This window comes from Hyla sarda, chromosome 8 (assembly GCF_029499605.1).
Source record: "Hyla sarda isolate aHylSar1 chromosome 8, aHylSar1.hap1, whole genome shotgun sequence".
Lineage (NCBI taxonomy): Eukaryota > Metazoa > Chordata > Amphibia > Anura > Hylidae > Hyla > Hyla sarda.
Window position 1 is genome coordinate 21,662,366 of NC_079196.1, and position 20,376 is coordinate 21,682,741.

The following is a 20,376-nucleotide window of genomic DNA, read 5'->3' on the forward strand; positions in this document are numbered from 1 at the left end:
TTAGCAAGAACACAGGAGGCAGACGGATGGCGATATGACTTTACGATCTGTCTGCGTAGGAGCTGTAAGTGCAAATCAATAAGAGATTTTTAATTAAGACTATTTGTAATGTTTATTCATTTTAGATGCATTGGGACAATTAAAAAAATATAAAAATAAATAAAATTAAAAAAAAAGATAGTTGCCGGGGTGGATTTACCCTTTAAAGCGTTCTGGTTATGTCTGTCTCAGGGTGGGGGATCACAAAGATAAATGGCACTAGCATAAGCTTTGCTGACACGTTTTTCTTTATACATATTTTAAAGCAAAAGAAATGTGCATTCTGCAACCAAATATACAAGTAATAAACTTACAAACCACATCCCCTCAATGTCAATGAGGAATACATGTATTTTCAAGCTGCTGATACCCTATATATAGTCGCACTGTGCACCTTATCCCCCGCAGCCTTGGGATGTACATTCTACCGTAGATATCAGGTGAGAGTATATTTATCTCTTTTTACAAGTGCTATCGCTTTGTGGCTTCCAGAGTGTGGTACATACCTTTGTTTTACATCTACAGAGGACGAGTTACCCCAGTTGGGAAATCCTTAAAGGGGTACTCCGCTGCTCAGCCTTTGGAACAAACTGTTCCTAACGCTGGAGTCAAGAGCTTGTGACGTCATAGCCCCGCCCCCTCATGACATCACGTCCCACCTCCTCAATGCAAGTCTATGGGAGGGGGCGTGACAGCCTTTGGCTGTCCGGGCATGCTGGGAATTGTAGTTTTGAAACAGCTGTAGGAACACTGGTTGGGAAACACTGCAGGGACTATGAAGTATTCTTTCCATAGACCAGTGTTTCTACACTACAACTCCCAGTATGCCTTGTGGAAGAAGAATTAAGTCAACAAGTCCCCAAACCAACAATTCTTTATACCTGCCTGTCAAATAGTCATCAGGATGTTCACAACATGTCATATTTTGCTCCTATGTATTTTTCTACCCATTGACTTCAATGGGTAGAAAATTACACAGCAGCAAATACACAGCAATATACTCTAAGCCTGAGAATAACAAGATCAGAAGAAGTATTGGAAGTCCCATATGTAGGTTAGGGTTGATTTAAATGGGCACTGTCAAAATCAAAAACTTTTTATTTGTTGCACATCTAGGAAAAATATTAACCTTTCAAATATACTTCATAAAAATGTTTCTCCTTTTTATAGCAATCATGGCTTATAAAAAAAGACCACTAGGGGTCCCCATACCATCCGGAACATAATCCTGTCGGTCTGCAGTATCATTTTTGGCCCAGCTGAAGCACAGGCAGGGACAAAGTCCAGGAAGTGAGGGCGGGGCTAGCTCTCATCTGTGCTCACCCCTGTCCTATCAGACTGCAGCATGAAAACAGAGAGCAGGGGGTTACAGAGCTGCCTGCAGTGATTGGATGAAGAGGCCCAGCACAGCAGACTCAGGGAGGAAGTGAATGCATGGAGTGTGAGGTGGACTCATTGCTTGCCCCTTTGTGAGCAGTGGATGTCAGAATGAGTAAGCAGCAGAACAGAGGGATTTGTGATATATACCATAGTGGAGAAGAAGATTAGGGAGGGAGTTAAAGGGGTACTCCGGTGGAAAACTTTTTTTTTTTTTTTTTAAATCAACTGGTTTCAGAAAGTTAAACAGATTTGTAAATTACTTCTATTAAAACAATCTTAATCCTTCCAGTACTTATTCGCTGCTACATACTACAGAGTAAATTTTTTTCTTTTTGGAACACAGAGCTCTCTGCTGAATCACGAGCACAGTGCTCTCTGCTGACATCATGACCACAGTGCTCTCTGCTGACATCTCTGTCCATTTTAGGAACTGTCCAGAGCAGCATATGTTTGTTATGGGGATTTTCTCCTACTCTGGACAGTTCTTAAAATTGATGGCAGCAGAGAGCACTGTGCTCGTGATTCAGCAGAGAGCTCTCTGTTCCAAAAAGAAAAGAATTTCCTCTGTAGTATTTAGCAGCTAATAAGTAATGGAAGGATTAAGATTTTTAATAGAAGTAATTTACAAATCTGTTTTAACTTTCTGGCACCAGTCGATTTTAAGAAAGAAAAAAAATGTTTTCCACGGGAGTATACCTTTAATGAGAAGAGAGGATTGGACTGAAGGTCTTCTGTGTATTTTAGGTTTAAGGAGGAGCTATTTATTATATTTAAATATGTATAATAATTCTTTAAAATATAATTCCCCCCCCCCCCCCCCCCAGTAGTGGCTATACCCCCCCTTCCTGTTTCTTACCTGTGGCCAGATAGGAAGGACACATTCCCTGGTTGTCCATCCTATGTACCCCCAGCAGCTCACTTAGTGAAGAGGTGGCAGCACACAATCTTCTTCCTGCATCTTCTCTCGCCATCTATGGAGAGTCTGGCCTTTAGCACAGAGCCTGACAACCAAGGACTCACAATAGCTGCAGAAAGGTGCTGCAGGAAGCAGAAGATGGTGTGTGCTGGGCCCCCTCTTTACTAAACAGGCTGCCGAGGACCACAACTGCATGTGATAAGGATGGACCGAGTGGGGGCTTTCAAATGTGATTGACTATATTTTGCTAAGTGTCGACATAAAAAATATACACCACACCGGGGATGTTGGTATACACTCTCTTAGCAGGAAACTCAGCTGTTCCCCAAAGAGTTCTGGTTTATTACAGGAAGTACAGTTGGTTTTTACATTGTACAAAGAAGGAGGTTTAGTGAGGGTTAGTTATGACATCACAATTAGCATGTTACATTTTGATTGGTTGTTCGATTATTGCGTCCGTATATATTAGCATATCTAGTGTCCATTAATTTCTTGGCAGAAGTTCTCTGTTTGTCAGATGTTTAGTCTTTCTACTCCCGCATGGAGTCATTTCAAGGCTTATATTCAGAGTCACGAGCAGATAGCATTCTGATGTATATGGGTTAAAGGGTAGGTAACAGATATATTTTTCCAGCAGCAATGGCATTTTAGTATTAGCATATTGATCAGTCATTAGAAACATAAGGGTCATCCCTATCACATGTATTTATATAAATAATCGCTGTGAACTTTAGAAATTTAGGTCGACCAACCGATTAATCGATTAGGACGATAGTCGGCTACTATTTTCATTATCGATTAGTTGCCGGTTAATCGAATAGTTGTTTCAGCACTGATGTATATATATATATATATATATATATATATATATATATATATATATATATTTGCATCACTCAAAAAGCAACTTCCAGCAGCTCCTGCGCCTCCTCCTTATACACGATGATGAATCAAGTGATGCAAACCGGATTTCACCCCTGGATTCCAATAATCTGTCACAATCTCAGTGTAGAGCCTGTGTCCGCTGCCAGCTAATACTTCATAACATTACAGCAGACCATATTACGAGCCGGAGTCCGCTGCGTTACCAGAGGAGAATAAAGACGAAGAATATTTAGTTAACAGGACCAAAAATTGCTTAAATCCAGAAAGTGGAGAGCAAGCTTTCTCCAATAAGCCATAGAAAATGATGTATGAGATTTTTTTTTTGCAGTCTCTCCGGCAACGGGAAAAAAAAAGCTGAGGGAAAAAAAAATAAAATGTCACTTTACGCTCTCAACTGGCATTTGCGTCTCCCTTTTTTTTATTTTTATTTCTAACAAAGCATAAATGTGGGCTGTCTGCGGTAAAGTCACCGCTTAATGGGGCAATTAGCGCCATGCTTTATGTTGCTCTCCCGGTATAAATCTATTTTCCTGGGTACCGTGCGGCAGACCCAGCTGTTATTTTCTGACCTTACATCAACTCAGGAAAAAGGGCACCAAATGTGCAGGAGACCTCGGCGAACACATAACTTACAGCCGTGTCTTGTGCAACACTAGGAGCCAATTAGTTGTTTAACCCCTTCTAGGCCCTGGACCTGGTATGTGACGGCACAGTGTTCTATGAGATGGAATGACAACTATACTGTGGTGAATGACCCAGTGATGCTCTATATGACAGGGGAGGGTGTCTGTGTAGTGCAGCAGTATACTGCCCCACATATGGACATCCCTAAAGTCCTCTTCACACCCATTAATCTTTATGGATACAGTCAAGTATAAAACCAAAAAATAGATCCTAAAACTTTCAGTGTGATTCATAAAGATGGCAAATGCTCATTTTGGTTAAAATGTTCACTGTCATTTCCAACACCCAGGATGTAATTCATAACATATTTACTTTACCGAAAATGACTCCTTATCCCCAAAAAAGCAGCACTTTAGTCTCAGCCAATAGCAATCTCACTCATCTGCAAGCTGCCATCTAATGTCTGTCACTAGTAACAGCTAACTAAAAAGAGTACACAGGAATAGGGGCAGGGCTTGGCATGTGCCATGTGGAGGAGCCAGTAGGAAAGCCCCAGAGAGCCTGGGCTGTGTACCTGCAAGTTGAGCGAGTCTGCCTACTAAAGAGGATCCACATTGTGCGTGAAGGGTAAATCAAGGATTCCCTCTCATCTCTCACCACACATGTATGAACAATGCCTACTAGAAAAGATTAATAAAAAAAAGTAAAAATTAGGGAGTGCTGCTGACCAGTATAACCAAAAAGTATAAATGTGGACAGTGATGATTTGGACTCACCCGGTGTGGGTGGTGACCAGAATTAACCACAAAGGGTGCTAAGCAGAATTCACCACATACACCACTGAAACCACCTCAACATCAATTGTTTAAATCTTCCTCCACCATAAAGGTATCTATATAGGTCAATAGGAGGGCGCAGATATTCACATCCAGATATACACCAGGTAGATCCGTATAAAACAATCACAGAAAGGAAAAGAAATCCTATAAATCTGCGCTCAGAGGAATGATTCTTATCACAGTTTAGAGGAAACAAGCAGTTTGCTGCCACTTTCTCCACAGTGGGGGGGATGTAAACTTCTTTTTACATACCCCCCTCCAAGTAGGTACATCTCATTGCGATCCGGGGCCAGGCTCAGGTCTTCCACAACATTCAGACATTGACTCCAATCCTTATAGTATAAAGGTTTATTTGCGACGCGTTTCAGAGGTATAACCGGCTATTTGCCACCTCCTTCATCAGGCTTATTAAACAGTTACAATGCAAACAGTTTATATAGATAGGTTTCTTACCCAGTCTCCTGCCACTGTGCGTCCATTTCGGCCGGCATCACGCAGTGTCTGATGATCTTTCAGTCGGAGTCCGATCACATGACACCCTATGCGTTCCAAGTGAGGTCACTTCCTGTTTATATTCTATATAACAATACACTCTGTGTTCATTTACATTACAATGAATATATATATATATATAAAATTATAAAGATGTTAGGTTATAAAAACTGTGATTAAATAAAACAAAATAAACAAATACACTTGCTCTAAAATTTCATTTAAACCCTGAGGAAATAAAGTGTTCAATCTAAAAATCCAATACATCTCCTTGTTGCAGAGCATTCTAAAATCCTGATTTATAATTCTCTCTAACGGAGTAACCTTCATAGCTGTAGAATCTTTCTCATGGTGAATAAATGATGAGATGCACTATGTAATGTGTATCCATTGTTGCTGTTGGACCGGTGTTTATTAATTCGTATTCTCAAACTATGAATGGTCCGACCTATATACCTTAGTCCACAAGGACACTCAATCATATAAATATTAAAATTGCTACTGCAACTAAGATGTTCATTAACGTAATAAGGTTTGGGTTCACCCGGGATCACATTTGTGTGCACAACCTTTACATCGGTTGACACCGCACTTATATGCCCCCCTAATATCTCCCCATAACCCCACTTTTGGTTTGGGTTTTATACATTGTCTATGGGGTATTGAGGGGGCAAGAATATTTTTCAATGTTTTACTTCTAAAGATGCATCTGGGTTTATCCATGATGAATTTACCTAAGATGGGGTCACGTTTAATCAAACTCCAGTTGGCACATACTATTTTATTGATCTCAGAATGTGAGGTATTATATCTCGTGATAAAGGCTATGTTGAGATCTACCTCTCCTCGTGGTTTATCCATTATTTATTTTGCCCTATCTGTAAAGCAGTCTAACTGTGTCATGTCTTTTATTCGTTTCTGGGTCCCTTCTATTAATGGTTTGGGGGTATCCCTTTTGCCTAAAACGGTTATGTAGAATGGATAGTTGTTCTTTGAATTCGCCATCAGAGGAACAATAACGTCTTATCCTCTTCATTTGACCATAAGTAGACAGAAAATAGAAATAGTGGTGCGCACATTTCCAAATGGTAAATGGAAAATGACTTAGGGCCAATTGGACGGTCCCTTACCTGGCAGAGTTATGCTGAGAGCATAAAATCTGAGTCCGCATGTAACAAACGGTCGCAGCCTTGTGGTCCCTCCGGCAATTCAAGAGTGAAGACCGGTCAATGGCGGCAAAGAACGAAGTAGGCAAGTAATACCTCTAAAATGGGACATCAATCGGGCGCAGGTCTGCGCCCGCTTGATGTCCCCTTTTAGAGGTATTTCTTGCCTACTTTGTTCTTTGCCTTCAATTTGACCATAGGGTATATAATTTTTCCAGCTTTTTTTGTGGCAACTACTATAATCTAAATAGCTGGTCGCATCCACCTCCTTGAAATGGGTGGTGGTATACAAACAGCCATCCATAACATTAATCTTAAGGGCCAGGAAGACCACCTCAAGGGGGCTGTCATGCGATGTAAAGCTTAGACCCTAGTCATTTGTATTCAGATCCCTTATGAAGTCCACGAGTGACTCCTCAGTATTGTTCCATTTATCGTCAATAAATCTTTTATAAAAACACCACCCGTGGTTCACAAATCTGTGTTTCAAAGGCCCCTACTTACAGGTATGCGTAGCAAGGGGCGAATTACGTCCCCATTGTTGTACCGCAAACCTGTACGTATTGTTCGCCATCATAGGTGAGGTAATTGTGTGTTAGTGTATATCTGATGGTTTCCAAAATGAATTTCTTTTGTTGGTCTGGCATCAGAGGATCTTCTTGTAAAAAAAAATTTACAGCCTCTAGTCCCATTTCATGTGGGATATTACTATATAAAGCGGCTACATCGAGAGTTGCCCATATGTAGCCTTCCTCCCATATTATATCCTTTAATAGGGACAATAAGTGGCCAGTATCTTTTAAATAACCTGATAGATTCACAAAAAATCTCTGAAGTTAGTGGTCTATGTACTTAGATAGACCACCCGTAATAGAGTCCATACTGGCCACTATTGGTCCTCCAGGGGTTTTCTTCTTGTCCTTGTGTATCTTGGGCAAAAAATGAAAGTAAGATACACTGGGATTAGGATCAAATATAAAGTTTTTTTCACGCTTCAGTAGACACCGATTTTCCAGGGTTTTATCTAAAATAGATTTAAAATTCTTGTTGTATATGTCAGTTGGATTTTTCTCTAGTTTTTTTCATCTGATAAGATCCTACATACCTCATTGCGGTAGTCTTCATAATCTATTATGATAATCCCCCCCCCCCCCCCTTATCTGTCGGTTTCAGTAATATGTTTTTATTTTCAACAAGTGTTTTTAGGGGTATTGTTGTTCCTTATTTAGATTTTTAGAAAATCAGTTTTTCCCTTTTTGTACATTTCTCTAAAACTCTCCAAGACATTGTGAGCAATGTACTGATTGTTTATTTTTATTTTTAACACGGGTTTTATAACCTACCATCTTTATCATTTTATATATATTTGTTGTAATGTAGATAAACACAGAGTGTATTGTTACATAGAATAATGAAATGCATATTACAGAGGATATATGTTCATTTTATTCTCTAAGTGGTGTACATATCCTATTTTAAACCCAATATGATAATATTTGCAGTTTTTGATACCCACTGTATGACCCTTCCGGTTCCAGTTATCCGATTTAACAATGCGTTCCACCATAAACAGGAAATTACATCACTTGGAACGCATAGCGTGTCACATGATCAGACTCCGACCGGGAGTTCGTCAGGCACTGCGTGATGCAGTCAGGCATGGAGGCCTGTTGTCCGGACCATTCCTGTCGCTTCTTGAGACTGTCACATGGTTCCACATCTCAGCTGAGGGGTAGCTCAGGCGTCCGTCAGGGTTACAGGAGAAGACAGTCAAGGTAACTGCCCCCAGTGTACCAACGGGACTGTAAGTATACAGGAGCTATATTGACATATTGATATATTTTTATTTATTTATTTTTTACATTTTTTTTCATGGCAGGGAAGTACATTTTTCCTTTAAAGGGATACTCCAGTGGAAAAAAAAATTCTAATCAACTGATGCCAGAAAGTAAAAAAAATTTAATTTGTAAATTACTTCTATTAAAAATTCTTAATCCTTCCAGTACTTAGCTGCTGAATGCTCTAGAGGAAGTTGTGTAGTTCTTTCCAGTCTGACCACAGTGCTATCTGCTGACACCTCTGTCCATGTCAGGAACTGTCCAGAGCAGGATAGGTTTGCTATAGGAATTTGCTCCTGCTCCTGACAGTTCCCGACATGGACAAAGGTAGCAGCAGAGAGCACTATGGTCAGACTGGTAAGAACTACACAACTTCTTCTGGAGCATACAGCAGCGGATAAGTACAGGAAGGATTAAGATTTTGTAATATAAGTGATTTACAAATCTGTTTTCTGGAGCCAGTTGATATGAAAAAAATTGTTTTCCACCGGAGTAACTCTTTAAACAGGTTTATTCTTTAGGCAGAATTGTCCTCAACTAAAATTCTGCTCTGTGCTCACTTCTGTTCTATCTGAGTGCAGCATGAAAACCGAGAGGAGGGGGTTACAGAGCAGCCTGCAGTGATTGGATAAAGAGACAAAACATAGCACAGCAGACTCAGGGAGGAAGTCAATGCATGGTGAGTGAGACCCCCCCCCCCCCCCTCCAGAGCACAGGATGACTACCGTATTTATCGGCGTATAACACGCACTTTTTAGGCTAAAATTTTTAGCCTAAAGTCTGTGTGCGTGTTATACGCCGATACACCCCCAGGAAAGGCAGGGGGAGAGAGGCCGTCGCTGCCCGCTTCTCTCCCCCTGCCTTTCCTGGGGTCTAGAGCGCTGACGTCGGCCCTTTTCACCCCCTGGTTATCGGCGCCGCTGCCCGTTCTGTCCCCCTGACTATCGGTGCCGGCCAGGGAGAGAGAAGCGGCAGCGGCACCCATTGCCGGCGCCGCTGCCCCGTTGCCTCCCCCCATCCCCGGTGGCATAATTACCTGAGTCGGGTCCGCGCTGCTCCAGGCCTCCGTCGTGCGTCCCCGGCATCATTGCTATGCGCTGAACGGCGCGGCGCATGACGTCAGAGTGCCGCGCCGTGCATAGCAACGACGCTGGGGACGCACGACGGAGGCCTGGAGCAGCGCGGACCCGACTCAGGTAATTATGCCACCGGGAATGGGGGGAGGCAACGGGGCAGCGGCGCCGGCAATGGGTGACGCTGCCCCTTCTCTCCCCCTGGCTGTCGGAGCCGCTTCTCTCTCCCAGGGGGTGAAAAGGGCCGACAGCAGCGCTCTAGACCCCAGGAAAGGCAGGGGGGGAGAAGCGGGCAGCGACGGCCTCTCTCCCCCTGCCTTTCCTGGGGGTATATCGGGGTATACACGCGCACACACGCACCCTCATTTTATCATGGATATTTGGGTAAAAAACTTTTTTTACCCAAATATCCTTGGTAAAATGAGGGTGCGTGTTATAGGCCGGTGCGTGGTATACCCCGATAAATACGGTAAGTGAGCAATAGATAGAAGGTATTTGTGAGAGAAATATAGGTGCTAAACACATACAAATTATATGTACATCAAAAGCATTAGGTACTAAGTAACATAATATACTTTTCTGTGGGATATGACAATTTTTAAAGGCTAAAGCAGTGTTTCCCAACAAGGGTGTCTCCAGCTGTTACAAAACTACAACTCCGAGCATGCCACATGCTTGGGTCATGCAGCTCCTTGTCACAGGTTGTGCATGCCTGCACATTTATTGACTTGATGCAAAAATCATTAAAATGTTTTTAGAAGCACTCCAGTTTTTTTATTTCTTTGACCATATCATGAAAACTCACCACCACTAGTTCTACAGTGTCATTAGTTTTATTCCAGTACAGCTGCATCCATACATTCCTTAGGGAATGTTCACACTGAGGAATTGGGGCAGAAATTAAGCATAAATTTTCTGCCTCAAAATATTCTTACTTTTCCACAAGAACTCACAGAGATTTTGAGCGGAATTTCGTGTGGAATTGGAGCGGAATTGGTGCGGAATTGGCGCAGAATTCGAGCAGAATTCGAGCGGAATTCCACACGCGGAAATTAAAATTTCAAGCGGAGAAGAGTATAATATATATATTATCCTCCTTTTTTTAATGCGGAAATTCCGCGCGGAAATGATTCTGATTGAAAATTTCTTTTTTTTACATTGATCTCTATGGGAGTAAGACGCTGATTCCGCCTGAAAGAAAGAACATGTTCTTTCTTCAAGCAGAACAGAATTCCTCATTAGAATTCTGCTTGAGGAAATTCCTCAGTGTGAACTGAGGGGCAGAAATTCTGCACAGCTCTATGGGGTTTTTCACTGCTTAATGAATTGGAGAGGAAAAAGCAAGCAGAATTACTCGTGGAAATTCCTCTCCAATTCCTCAATGTGAACATACCCTTACAGTAACATGTGCTCACTAGTCTGACCCACAGAAAATCACAGTGTTTAAAGTATCAGAGGAAGTGGTCAGTTCTGGGTCAGCTGACTTCCTGTACTACAGGATGACATTATCAAACTCTCCCGGCAGCTCCCAGACCCTTCCACTCAAGCTCTATCTGTATACTGTTACAATCTCTTTGGGATCAGATTATATAGTAGTTGTACACCTCCTCTCTAGCTCTATCTGTATACTGCTGCTGCTGCTGCTGCTGCTATCTCAATAGGATCAGGATATATAGTAGTTGTATACCTCCTCTCCAGCTCTATCTGTATACTGCTGCTATTGCTATGGGATTAAGTATATATAAAAAATAATAATAATGATATATATATATATATTAGGGATCGACCGATTATCGGTTTGGCCGATATGATCGGCGGATATTCACAATTTTGGGTGTTATCGGTATTGGCAATTACCTTGCCGATAATCCAATAATGCCCTGCCCTGGGGTGATAAATAGCCGATAATTTATACCGGAATATCGGTATAAGTTATCGGCTATCAGCCCCAACTTCCACAGATTATCGGTATCGGCCCTAAAAAAATCGATATCGGTCGATCCCTAATAAATATATATATATATATTTATTTATTAGGGATCGACCGATATCGATTTTTTTAGGGCCGATACCGATAATCTGTGGAATATATTTATTTATTAGCTGTACACCCACCCTGAGACTGTGTTCACATGTTGCATTTTTGCCAGTTAATATTTATTCAGATTTTGCTGTGATTTTATCAAAAAATGTGGCAAAAAATTAGCTGTTTACTCATACTGCCTAAATCGCAGTAAAGACTTTTTTACAGCAATTTAGAAAATTTTTAGCAAACATACAGCCAAAACTTGGAAAAACATGTTAAAAATGCAGTAATAATGCAACATGTGAACACAGCCTGAAGACTTCAAATCTTCATAAAACACCTCAATTATCATTATAGATCAAATGACTTTCTTCTCATGTTAATATTTCTCAAAATAAATATGCAATTTGAATAAGAAAATGCATTAAGACTGCACGCAGTGTGAACTAACCCCAACCAATCTGTGAGACTCAGCAGTTTAGCCTTCTGGTTGCTGGAGTCTAGTCAGGTGATTAGTGATGAGACTTCACCACCTTCTCTCTCTGAAAAGCCAGAGAAATCATATGAAATGTAGGCAGCATGAGAACATTTCTGTTTTGAAATAGGAATTAGTATGACCCCATGCCTGCCACACCAGCTAAAACAGGTCAAACGTATTTTTCCCCCATCTACGAATTCCCTGTTATATTAGTATCTTCATGAAAATGCTAAATGTTAAAGGGGTTCTCCACCATAAGGTGATTTTAGTACGTACCTGCCAGACCGTAACAGACATGCTTAGGAAGGATCTGCGCTTGTCTTGGGGCTAAATGTCTATGTTGTGAGATTACCATATCACTGTGGATAGCTGTTTGCGAACTGGTATTTCCTGTTTGACTTTTCTTTTTTTTTACTACAAATCCCATAATTCCATCTTCCTCCCTCCCACATATCAGCAACCCCACCCATTGAAACATAAATGAGCTGCATCCATTCAAATCAGTGTGGTTTTCAATCAGGGTGCCTACAGCTGTTGCAGATTGATCTCTCTCCCACCAAGTGATCGCTCCACCCATTGAAGCAGACAGGCTCCCAGTTATCAGCTGACTAGTGAGTCAGACAACAGTCATTTTGTATGCTGATAAAAATAAATATTGGGGTGAAAACCATCACACACAGGTACAGACACTATATTATGAACTACACTAACTTTGCAGCCCCTGTAGCATAGTCAAATAAAAAAGATCCTGGAATACCCCTTTAATAAATATTGCATTCCATGTCATGCATGCTTGCATACAGGTGTTTAGTAGCTTCCATGGTGCAGGTGATGGGACTCCACATACCAGGAGATGGGATTACTTGTGATGACAGAGGTGGAGAAGGACCTGGACTATAACTCCCCACCTGTGGCAGTATTATTCTTCTGATCATCTGAATTACAATGGTGTGCTAATCTTCAGTCTCAGTACCAGGTCGGCTCTCAGGATCCGCCATATCCAAGTCTTCTTATTAAATTAATCTTCGCGCTGCCACAAATCTCTTTAATCCTTCCTGAGCGCGCTGCCATAGAAAAGAGCGCTGACTGCAGAAGAGGGGAATCTTCTGATTGAAATAAAAAGTGGCGTCTTACACCCCCAGAGATGACTTCTACCGTCTGTTTGTGCCGGAGATAGAAAGTGTCAGGATGGGGATAGCCGTGTGCTTGATGCCATGACACCTGCACATCTAAGGCTCCATTCACACTACAATTTGTGCCTCTGAGGCATGGAAACATCTGTAAACTGTAAAAGGATATGCAGACGTATCTGTGCTAGGACAGGCATGGGCCTCGTTCATTTCAATAGCCTGAGTGTAAGCAGTTATTGACTATGTTCAGGTTATTTTCCAAGCGTATACAAGTTTTGGCTCGGACTGATAAGCATGTTTAGCAATTATCAGATTGAGACAAAAAGTACAATAATTTACCTGAACATAGTCACTTACAGACTATGCTCGGTCCATTAAAATGTATGGGGCCCATGTCTGTCTGAGCATGGAAAGGTCGGCATGTCACTATAACCCTGGCAGAAAATCGCTGTCCCACTATTTTGCCATATCAAGCCAAGGGGCCCGGTCACTTGAAAAAAAACTTTTGACATGTCCCACAGTTAAATGAAACCATTGTATCCTGAGACCATAGCTCTATTGTAAAAACTCTAAACTAGTTCTGAATGCCCCAAAATGTCAACTAAAAATAGGAAAAAAGTAAGGATTATGGAAAAAATAAGCATTGTTTTAATATTGGATCTAAACAGCACAAAGGTAGGTATTGTTCGGCACTGCCACAACAAGACTTTGGTGGTGAAAATTTGCTATATAGTTTCTAGATGTATAGAAATGGAGTGGTGCTCAATCTATATAGTTCGTAATGTACAAATCCAAAAGCACAAAGGAATAAAGAGACTGCGACTCACCCAATCTTCGTGACTTCTTTATTGATCAGCGATATTAACATCATAGCAGGGGGGGAGACATGCAGGGGGTACAAAAGAACTGAGGCTACAGCAGCAGTTTCGCACTAGTGCGAAACGGCTGCTGTAGCCGCAGTTCTTTTTTATCCCCTGCTATGATGTGAACATCACTGATCAATAAAGAAGAAGTCACGAAGATTGGGTGAGTCGCCGTCTCTTTATTCCTTTGTGCTTTAGGATTAATATTGGATCTGATGAAGGCACACGTAGGCGCAGAAACACGTCCATTCACCTCCAATAATCTGCAAAATTCCGGTGAGACTGTGGTGGCTAAGAATTCTTGTGTAAACCAGGCAGCAGCACTCATCAAGACCCCCTTTTTCTGCATTATACTGTAGAGCGGCACTACTAGTCAGCCAGTCAGTGCATGCACTTCAGCAATTCAGGTGTTTTACTAGTGAAAAGTCCGTTCTGATTGATCAGATCTTCCAGCCATTGGCACATTTTGTGGATCTGGACTGTCTTCTGTGCCATTCCTGGCCCCTTCTGATAACTAGAAAGAAAAGCAAAGGCTCTCCCATGTGGAGTATCGCTAGTAGCCAATGAATGAGGGGGAGGGGTTAGGCAACCACTTACCAATACAGGTTGTTTACCCACATACACGACAATGGAAAGCATTTGTAGAGGAAGCATATTCCTGTCTGCAGCCTTCCTGAGATGTGCATATACCGGGAAGTAGAGCAGGACTTCAAGAGGTACAGGAATCATCCGGCACTGACCAGGATAAACATTGCGGGACACAGGAACATCCACTGAACATTTTAATAACAATGCAATGCGTTTCGCTGCGCATGCGCAGCGAAACGCATTGCATTGTTATTAAAACGTTCAGTGGATGTTCCTCTGTCTTGCGGTTTTTATCCTGGTGAGCGCCATATGATTCCTGTACTTCTTGCAGTCCTGCTCTACTTCCTTCTGATAACGTCAACTGTGACCACTACAACCAATCACAGCGTTCAACTTATCATTGACATAGTTCGTAGATAGCCAGCACGGCACTGCTTCCCTATCTGAGTATAGAACAATGATGAAATGGCAGACTTGGACTAGGAATGCTGTAGGAGGTGCTCTGATTGACAATAGTGCATCAAGACGTTTTGAAAGAGCAGGAAAATAATCGGCATCTCACCGCAACCAGCTGAATGAAATCTTCTTTTATTTCATACTCACAAATATGTTACATGGGAAGAGGGTAGTGGGGGGACACCGGATGGCGACCAAGCTCCGTTTCGCACGGTGATCGTGCTTCCTCCGGAGGAAGCATGATCACCGTGCGAAACGGAGCTTGGTCGCCATCCTGTGTCCCCCCCACTACCCTCTTCCCATGTAACATATTTGTGAGTATGAAATAAAAGAAGATTTCATTCAGCTGGTTGCGGTGAGTTGCCGATTATTTTCCTGCTCTTTCGAAATGTCTTCAACTTATCATTGCTGAAGTAGAGGGAGCAAAGGAGACTAGTAAAGGATTGATAGAAAGGGACTATACTGTTAGTTTACATTCACTCTGGTAAATCCAAAATAAAAATCCACGCCCAAATAATCCTGACTTGGTACCGATTTTCTGGCAGATTTCCATGCCCATTCAGGATCAGACTCGCAGTGGAATTACCTGCAGCAAACCCTTCCCATGTGCACTTGGCCTTATAGGTCCTGTGGATTTATGGAAGCCAAGAAAAAAAACGTATTGAGTTCCTTGCTTTTTGTGCAAGCGATGTTGAATCTTCCGCTGCTGTCTTGGGGTCTCCTGCTTAGGTTTAGAGACCCCTTTGTCAAGCTCAGCACTTTATTACCTGGGTTAGGATATATCAGTGGTGGAGGTGTGATTTCCTAAAGTCTTCTTTTATTGCTTCTTCTCCGGCCTTGACCTTCATTTCGGATGCACAAAAGGAGCTTGTGTTTCAGCGATTATCTGCAGTGTAAGGCGAGACTACAGAGGTGCCATCTCCAGCTCGCGATATGACTTGAAAGAGACCCCAAGGGGGTTTAAATGGGTCACTGCAGCAGCACTCAGCGCTAGTCTGGGACACAAACACATTTAAGAACAGCGTGAGAGGGATGCGGCGCAGAGAGGGAGAGATAAAAAGGAAAAGCGGCCAAACGCACAGCGGCACGCCATCTCTCCGCACTCCATCACCTCATTGATTTCATCGGAGAGGGAGCAGGGGCCTGGGATTACTATGGCTTAACCTATATTTTGGTTTAAAAACACCCTCTTTCCTTTAGCGAGATGTGTGTCGGCTTCTTCCAAAAATGAGCCGCAGAATAAGGATTCTCTGTTTTAGAGTCAGCTAACGTTCATGGCCACTTAAAAATGATTCTGTTTCTCCTTAATGGTAACGGCGAATGCCTTGGAGACAGCGATAAAGTGACAATCTGAGGTTTAGTGAGAGCGGAGGGAGGACGCACCTGCTCAAACTGTTCTCTCCAACCACAAACAGCGTCGGGTCTGTTTTATGTGCAGCTGACAAAGAGTCAAACTGAGAACACACACACCGAGCGCAAGAATCTGGAGCACGCGCAGCATCCGCACTAGAAATGTGACACTTAACGCTTCTTAGCTCAAGAGCTTTTTCCAGTTTTATGTAAAGTTTATACAAAGGGGAGAAATATATTAAAGGGGTACTCTGGTTGAAAACTATTTTTTTCTAATCAACTGGTGCCAGAAAGTTAAACAAATTTGTAAATTACTTCTATATAAAAATCTTAATTATTCTAGTACTTATCAGCTGCTGTATGCTCCAGAGGAAGTTGTGTAGTTCTTTCCAGTCTGACCACAGTGCTCTCTGCTGACACCTCTGTCCATGTCAGCAACTGTCAAAAGCAAGAGAGATTTGCTATAGGGATTTGTTTCTGCTCTGGACAGTTCCTGACATGGACAGAGGTGTCAGCAGAGAGCACTGTGTTCAGATAGAAAATAAATTCAAAAAGAAAAGAACTTCCTCTGTAGTATAGACCAGCTGATAAGTACTGGAAGGATTAATATTTTCATATAGAAGTAATTTACAAATCTGTACATCATTTTGGCACCATTTGATACAATTTTTGTTGTACACCGGAGTACCCCTTTAACCCTGTACCAGCTTTTCAGTATATTACATTTGTGTATTTTAACATAATGCACATTTAAGCAAAAAGCTGTAACTTTTGTGCTTCTCTTGTCCCTTTTCAAAAGTGATGAGAAAAGTGTGTGTGGTTAGTGACAGGGGCATGTCTGCCAACAGACCATCATTTTACCATATCTTACACCAAAAAGTGGAGGCAAATCTATGTAGCAGGCAAATATTTGCTTTTACAGTACATGGACAACCAAGACTTGGACAGACAAATTTATTAAATAAACACTCTGGGATTTATTTATTTATAAAAAATTTTTAGCTTATATAGTGCAGCATAGGCTATTAAAAAATAATAATATAGGGGTTCAGGTGTATGCCTTGTGCTTACCTGTTTTATCTGATATGGCAGACATGGCTTTGCCTTCATACCGATTGCAATTAAACTACTGAAATGATTTCCTGATGCGGTCTACATTTCCAATAAATCCTCTTGCTTTGCAGAGAGCAGGAGTGGAGTGTCAGCACTGCACCTGGTCATCTAATTAAAGGAGTACTCGGGTGCAGAGTATTCCTGCTCCGTCCTGCCCGGGCTGAAAAAAATGAAAGTAAACCATCTCTCACCTTCCTGGGTTCCCGCGGAGCGCCACTACAGCTGATCGGTCCTCCGGTCCATCTCCTTCATACTTCTGTCTGAACGAAGCGTCACATGGAGCTCAGCCTATTATGGGCCAAGGCTGAACATCGCAGCGGCCGGCGATAGGCTGAGCGCCATGTGACGCTTCGTTCACACGGAAGTATGAAGGAGATGGACCGGAGGACCGATCAGCTGTAGTGGCGCTCCGCGGGAACCCAGGAAGGTGAGAGATGGTTTACTTTCATTTTTTTCAGCCCGGGCAGGACGGAGCAGGAATACTCTGCACCAGCGTACTCCTTTAAGCTGCTGGTGCTGAAGTTCAGCCAGGTAAACTCATTAGACAATGCAACCTCCAGCACTGCAGACGTTTTGGACTACATCTCCCACGATGCTCTTACAGCCAAAATGCTGACAAAGTATCATGGGAGATGTAATCCAAAACATCTGCAGTGCTGAAGGTTGCCTTTGCCTGGATTAAACTCATGAGTGGTTGGGGTCAGTTCACATTATGTACAGTCTTGATGCATTTTCTTTAGGCTGTGTTCATGTGTTGAAATAACACATTTTTACTTGGACTTGTACAACTACGGTAAAATAGCTACATTTTTGCAGTAGCATACAGATAGAGCTGAAAGGATAGGTAAGGGGTGTGATGGTGTCACGGAGCTAACAGGAAAGGTAGGTGATTAGATCATTCTGTAGTTCACATGAAGTCATCTGACCTAGGACTGACCACTTCCTCTGACACATTGGTACTGTGATTGTCTGTGGGTCAGAGTAGTAATCACATGACCCAGTTGAAGTAATGAAACCCATGAATGCAGCTGTGCTGGATTAAAAAGACTAGTGATGTAAGCGTGCAAGGGGGGGGGGAAATGGGGAAAACAAAACACTGGCAAGTACCTATTAAAGATAGGCCTACAGGAATAAATATTTTCCCTTGTACCAGTCCCTGTACACTAGTAGGAAATGCCCCAAAAAAAAGGTCTGGGTGCTTGGTTGCTCTTGGGGGCCTCGGCAGATACTCCGGTTTGATCATCTCAACAGGTCTAGTAAGACCTGGTGTTTTACTGTTGTGTTTTTGAGGAGAGAGGGAGGTGGGTTCCAGAGTATGTTTGGGTCTGACTGTGTTGTTGTGGTTATGTTTTTATTGGATCAGGCACTGAGTGGCGGTGGCTTTTCTGTTCTCCTGATATTTGGCTGCCGACAATCTCTCTGTGGTGACTCCTTTCTTTGCTCCTTCCTGGGGAGGGCCTCTCCCTGGGCTCTGACCCTGTATTAGTACTGTATGCTGTGTTGCTCTATTGCCTGGTTTTGTTCTTTTTTGAAGTAATTGGTTTATTTTATTGTTAATGCTAAAAACTTAAACACTTTTAAAAAATAAAGATAGGCCTACACAATAAGTCGGGCCCCAAAACAGGTTACATGGCCAAAGATCAAATTGTCACATGCCTGCTTTGTAGCTAATTAAAGGGGTTATCCAGGAAAAAACTTTTTTTATATATATCAACTGGCTCCAGAAAGTTAAACAGATTTGTAAATTTCTTCTCTTAAAAAATCTTAATCCTTTCATTACTTATGAGCTTCTGAAGTTAAGGTTGTTCTTCTGTCTAAGTGCTCTCTGATGACACCTGTCTCGGGAAACGCCCAGTTTAGAAGAGGTTTGTTATGGGGATTTGCTTCTAAACTGGGCGTTTCCCGAGACAGGTGTCATCAGAGAGCACTTAGACAGAAAAGAACAACCTTAACTTCAGAAGCTCATAAGTACTGAAAGGATTAAGATTTTTTAAGAGAAGTAATTTACAAATCTGTTTAACTTTATGGAGCCAGTTGATATATAAAAATAAATAAATAAAAAAAAAGTTTCCTGGATAACCCCTTTAAAGTTTAAGTGATTAAGCTGCAACACGCTAGGTTCTTTGACCATCCGGGATGGATTTCCAGTCATTTTTAGATTTCAGTAAGTTACGTGTTGCTGACTGCATTTATCAGCTGTAACACACTGTAAAGCAGGTAGGGCAATAGTGCAGCCAGAGTTGGTGTGAAGCCAAAGACGGTGTTTAGGCCTAACCTAATCCAAAGTAAATTGGAAAAAATTGTGCAAAACCGATTTAGACAGGCACATGAAACACTGGTCTTAGTAAGCTCCCCTCTTTGTGGTGTGCAACTTTTTAACAAACTTTTACAGCAAATAGAAACATTCTGGTTATAACCAAGGCTTTAAAAATGTGTATACACAATTCATACTCCTCACAAGTCTAGGAGCACAACTTGACCAGCAAAAAACAAGCCCTTCTAATGCTAGGTCAATGTAAAAGTAAAACGTTAGGAGCTTCAGGATTACTTTGAAGGGGTACTCCGGAGTAAAAAAAAAAATGTTTTCAAATCAACTGGTGCTAGAAAGTTATACAGATTTGCAAATTTTAAAATGTTCTATTTAAAAATCTTAATCCTTTCAGTACTTATCAGCTGCTGTATGCTCCAGGGAAAGTTGTGTAGTTATTTCCAGTCTGACCACAGTGATCCCTTGCTGTCCTTGTCAGGAAGTGTCCAGAATAGGAGAGGTTTGCTATGGGGATTTGCTCCTGCTTTGGACAGTTCCTGACATGATCAGAGGCGGCAGCAAAGAGCACTGTGGTCAGACTGGAAAGAACTATACAACTTCGTCTGGAGCATACAGCAGCCAAGTACTGGAAGGGTTAATACTTTTAAAGAGGCATAATTTACAAATATGTATAACAACTTTCTAGCACCCTATAAAGGCAGTGTTTCCCATTCAGGGTGCGCTTTGGCTGTTGCAAAACTACAACTCCCAGCAGGCCCCGACAGCCTTCGGCTCTCCGGGCCTGCTGGGAGTTGTAGTTTTGCAACAGCCAAAGCGCACCCTGGATGGAAAAAACACTGCCGTTAGCCACT

At 42.0% G+C, this 20,376-nt stretch overlaps 1 protein-coding gene across 6 annotated transcripts in view; it reads right to left on the reverse strand.

Annotated features, from left to right (window-relative positions):
* ZRANB3 (zinc finger RANBP2-type containing 3) overlaps positions 1-20,376 on the reverse strand; it is a 282,012-nt gene that overhangs the window by 173,026 nt on the left and 88,610 nt on the right. The window contains exon 1 of one of the 6 annotated variants that reach the window (XM_056533789.1): positions 5,137-5,195. The exons of the other annotated variants lie outside the window; for them this stretch is intronic. The gene's annotated coding sequence lies outside the window, so the exon portion shown is untranslated. Of the gene's footprint in view, positions 1-5,136; positions 5,196-20,376 lie in introns of those variants that run through there. 6 annotated transcript variants of the gene reach the window in all.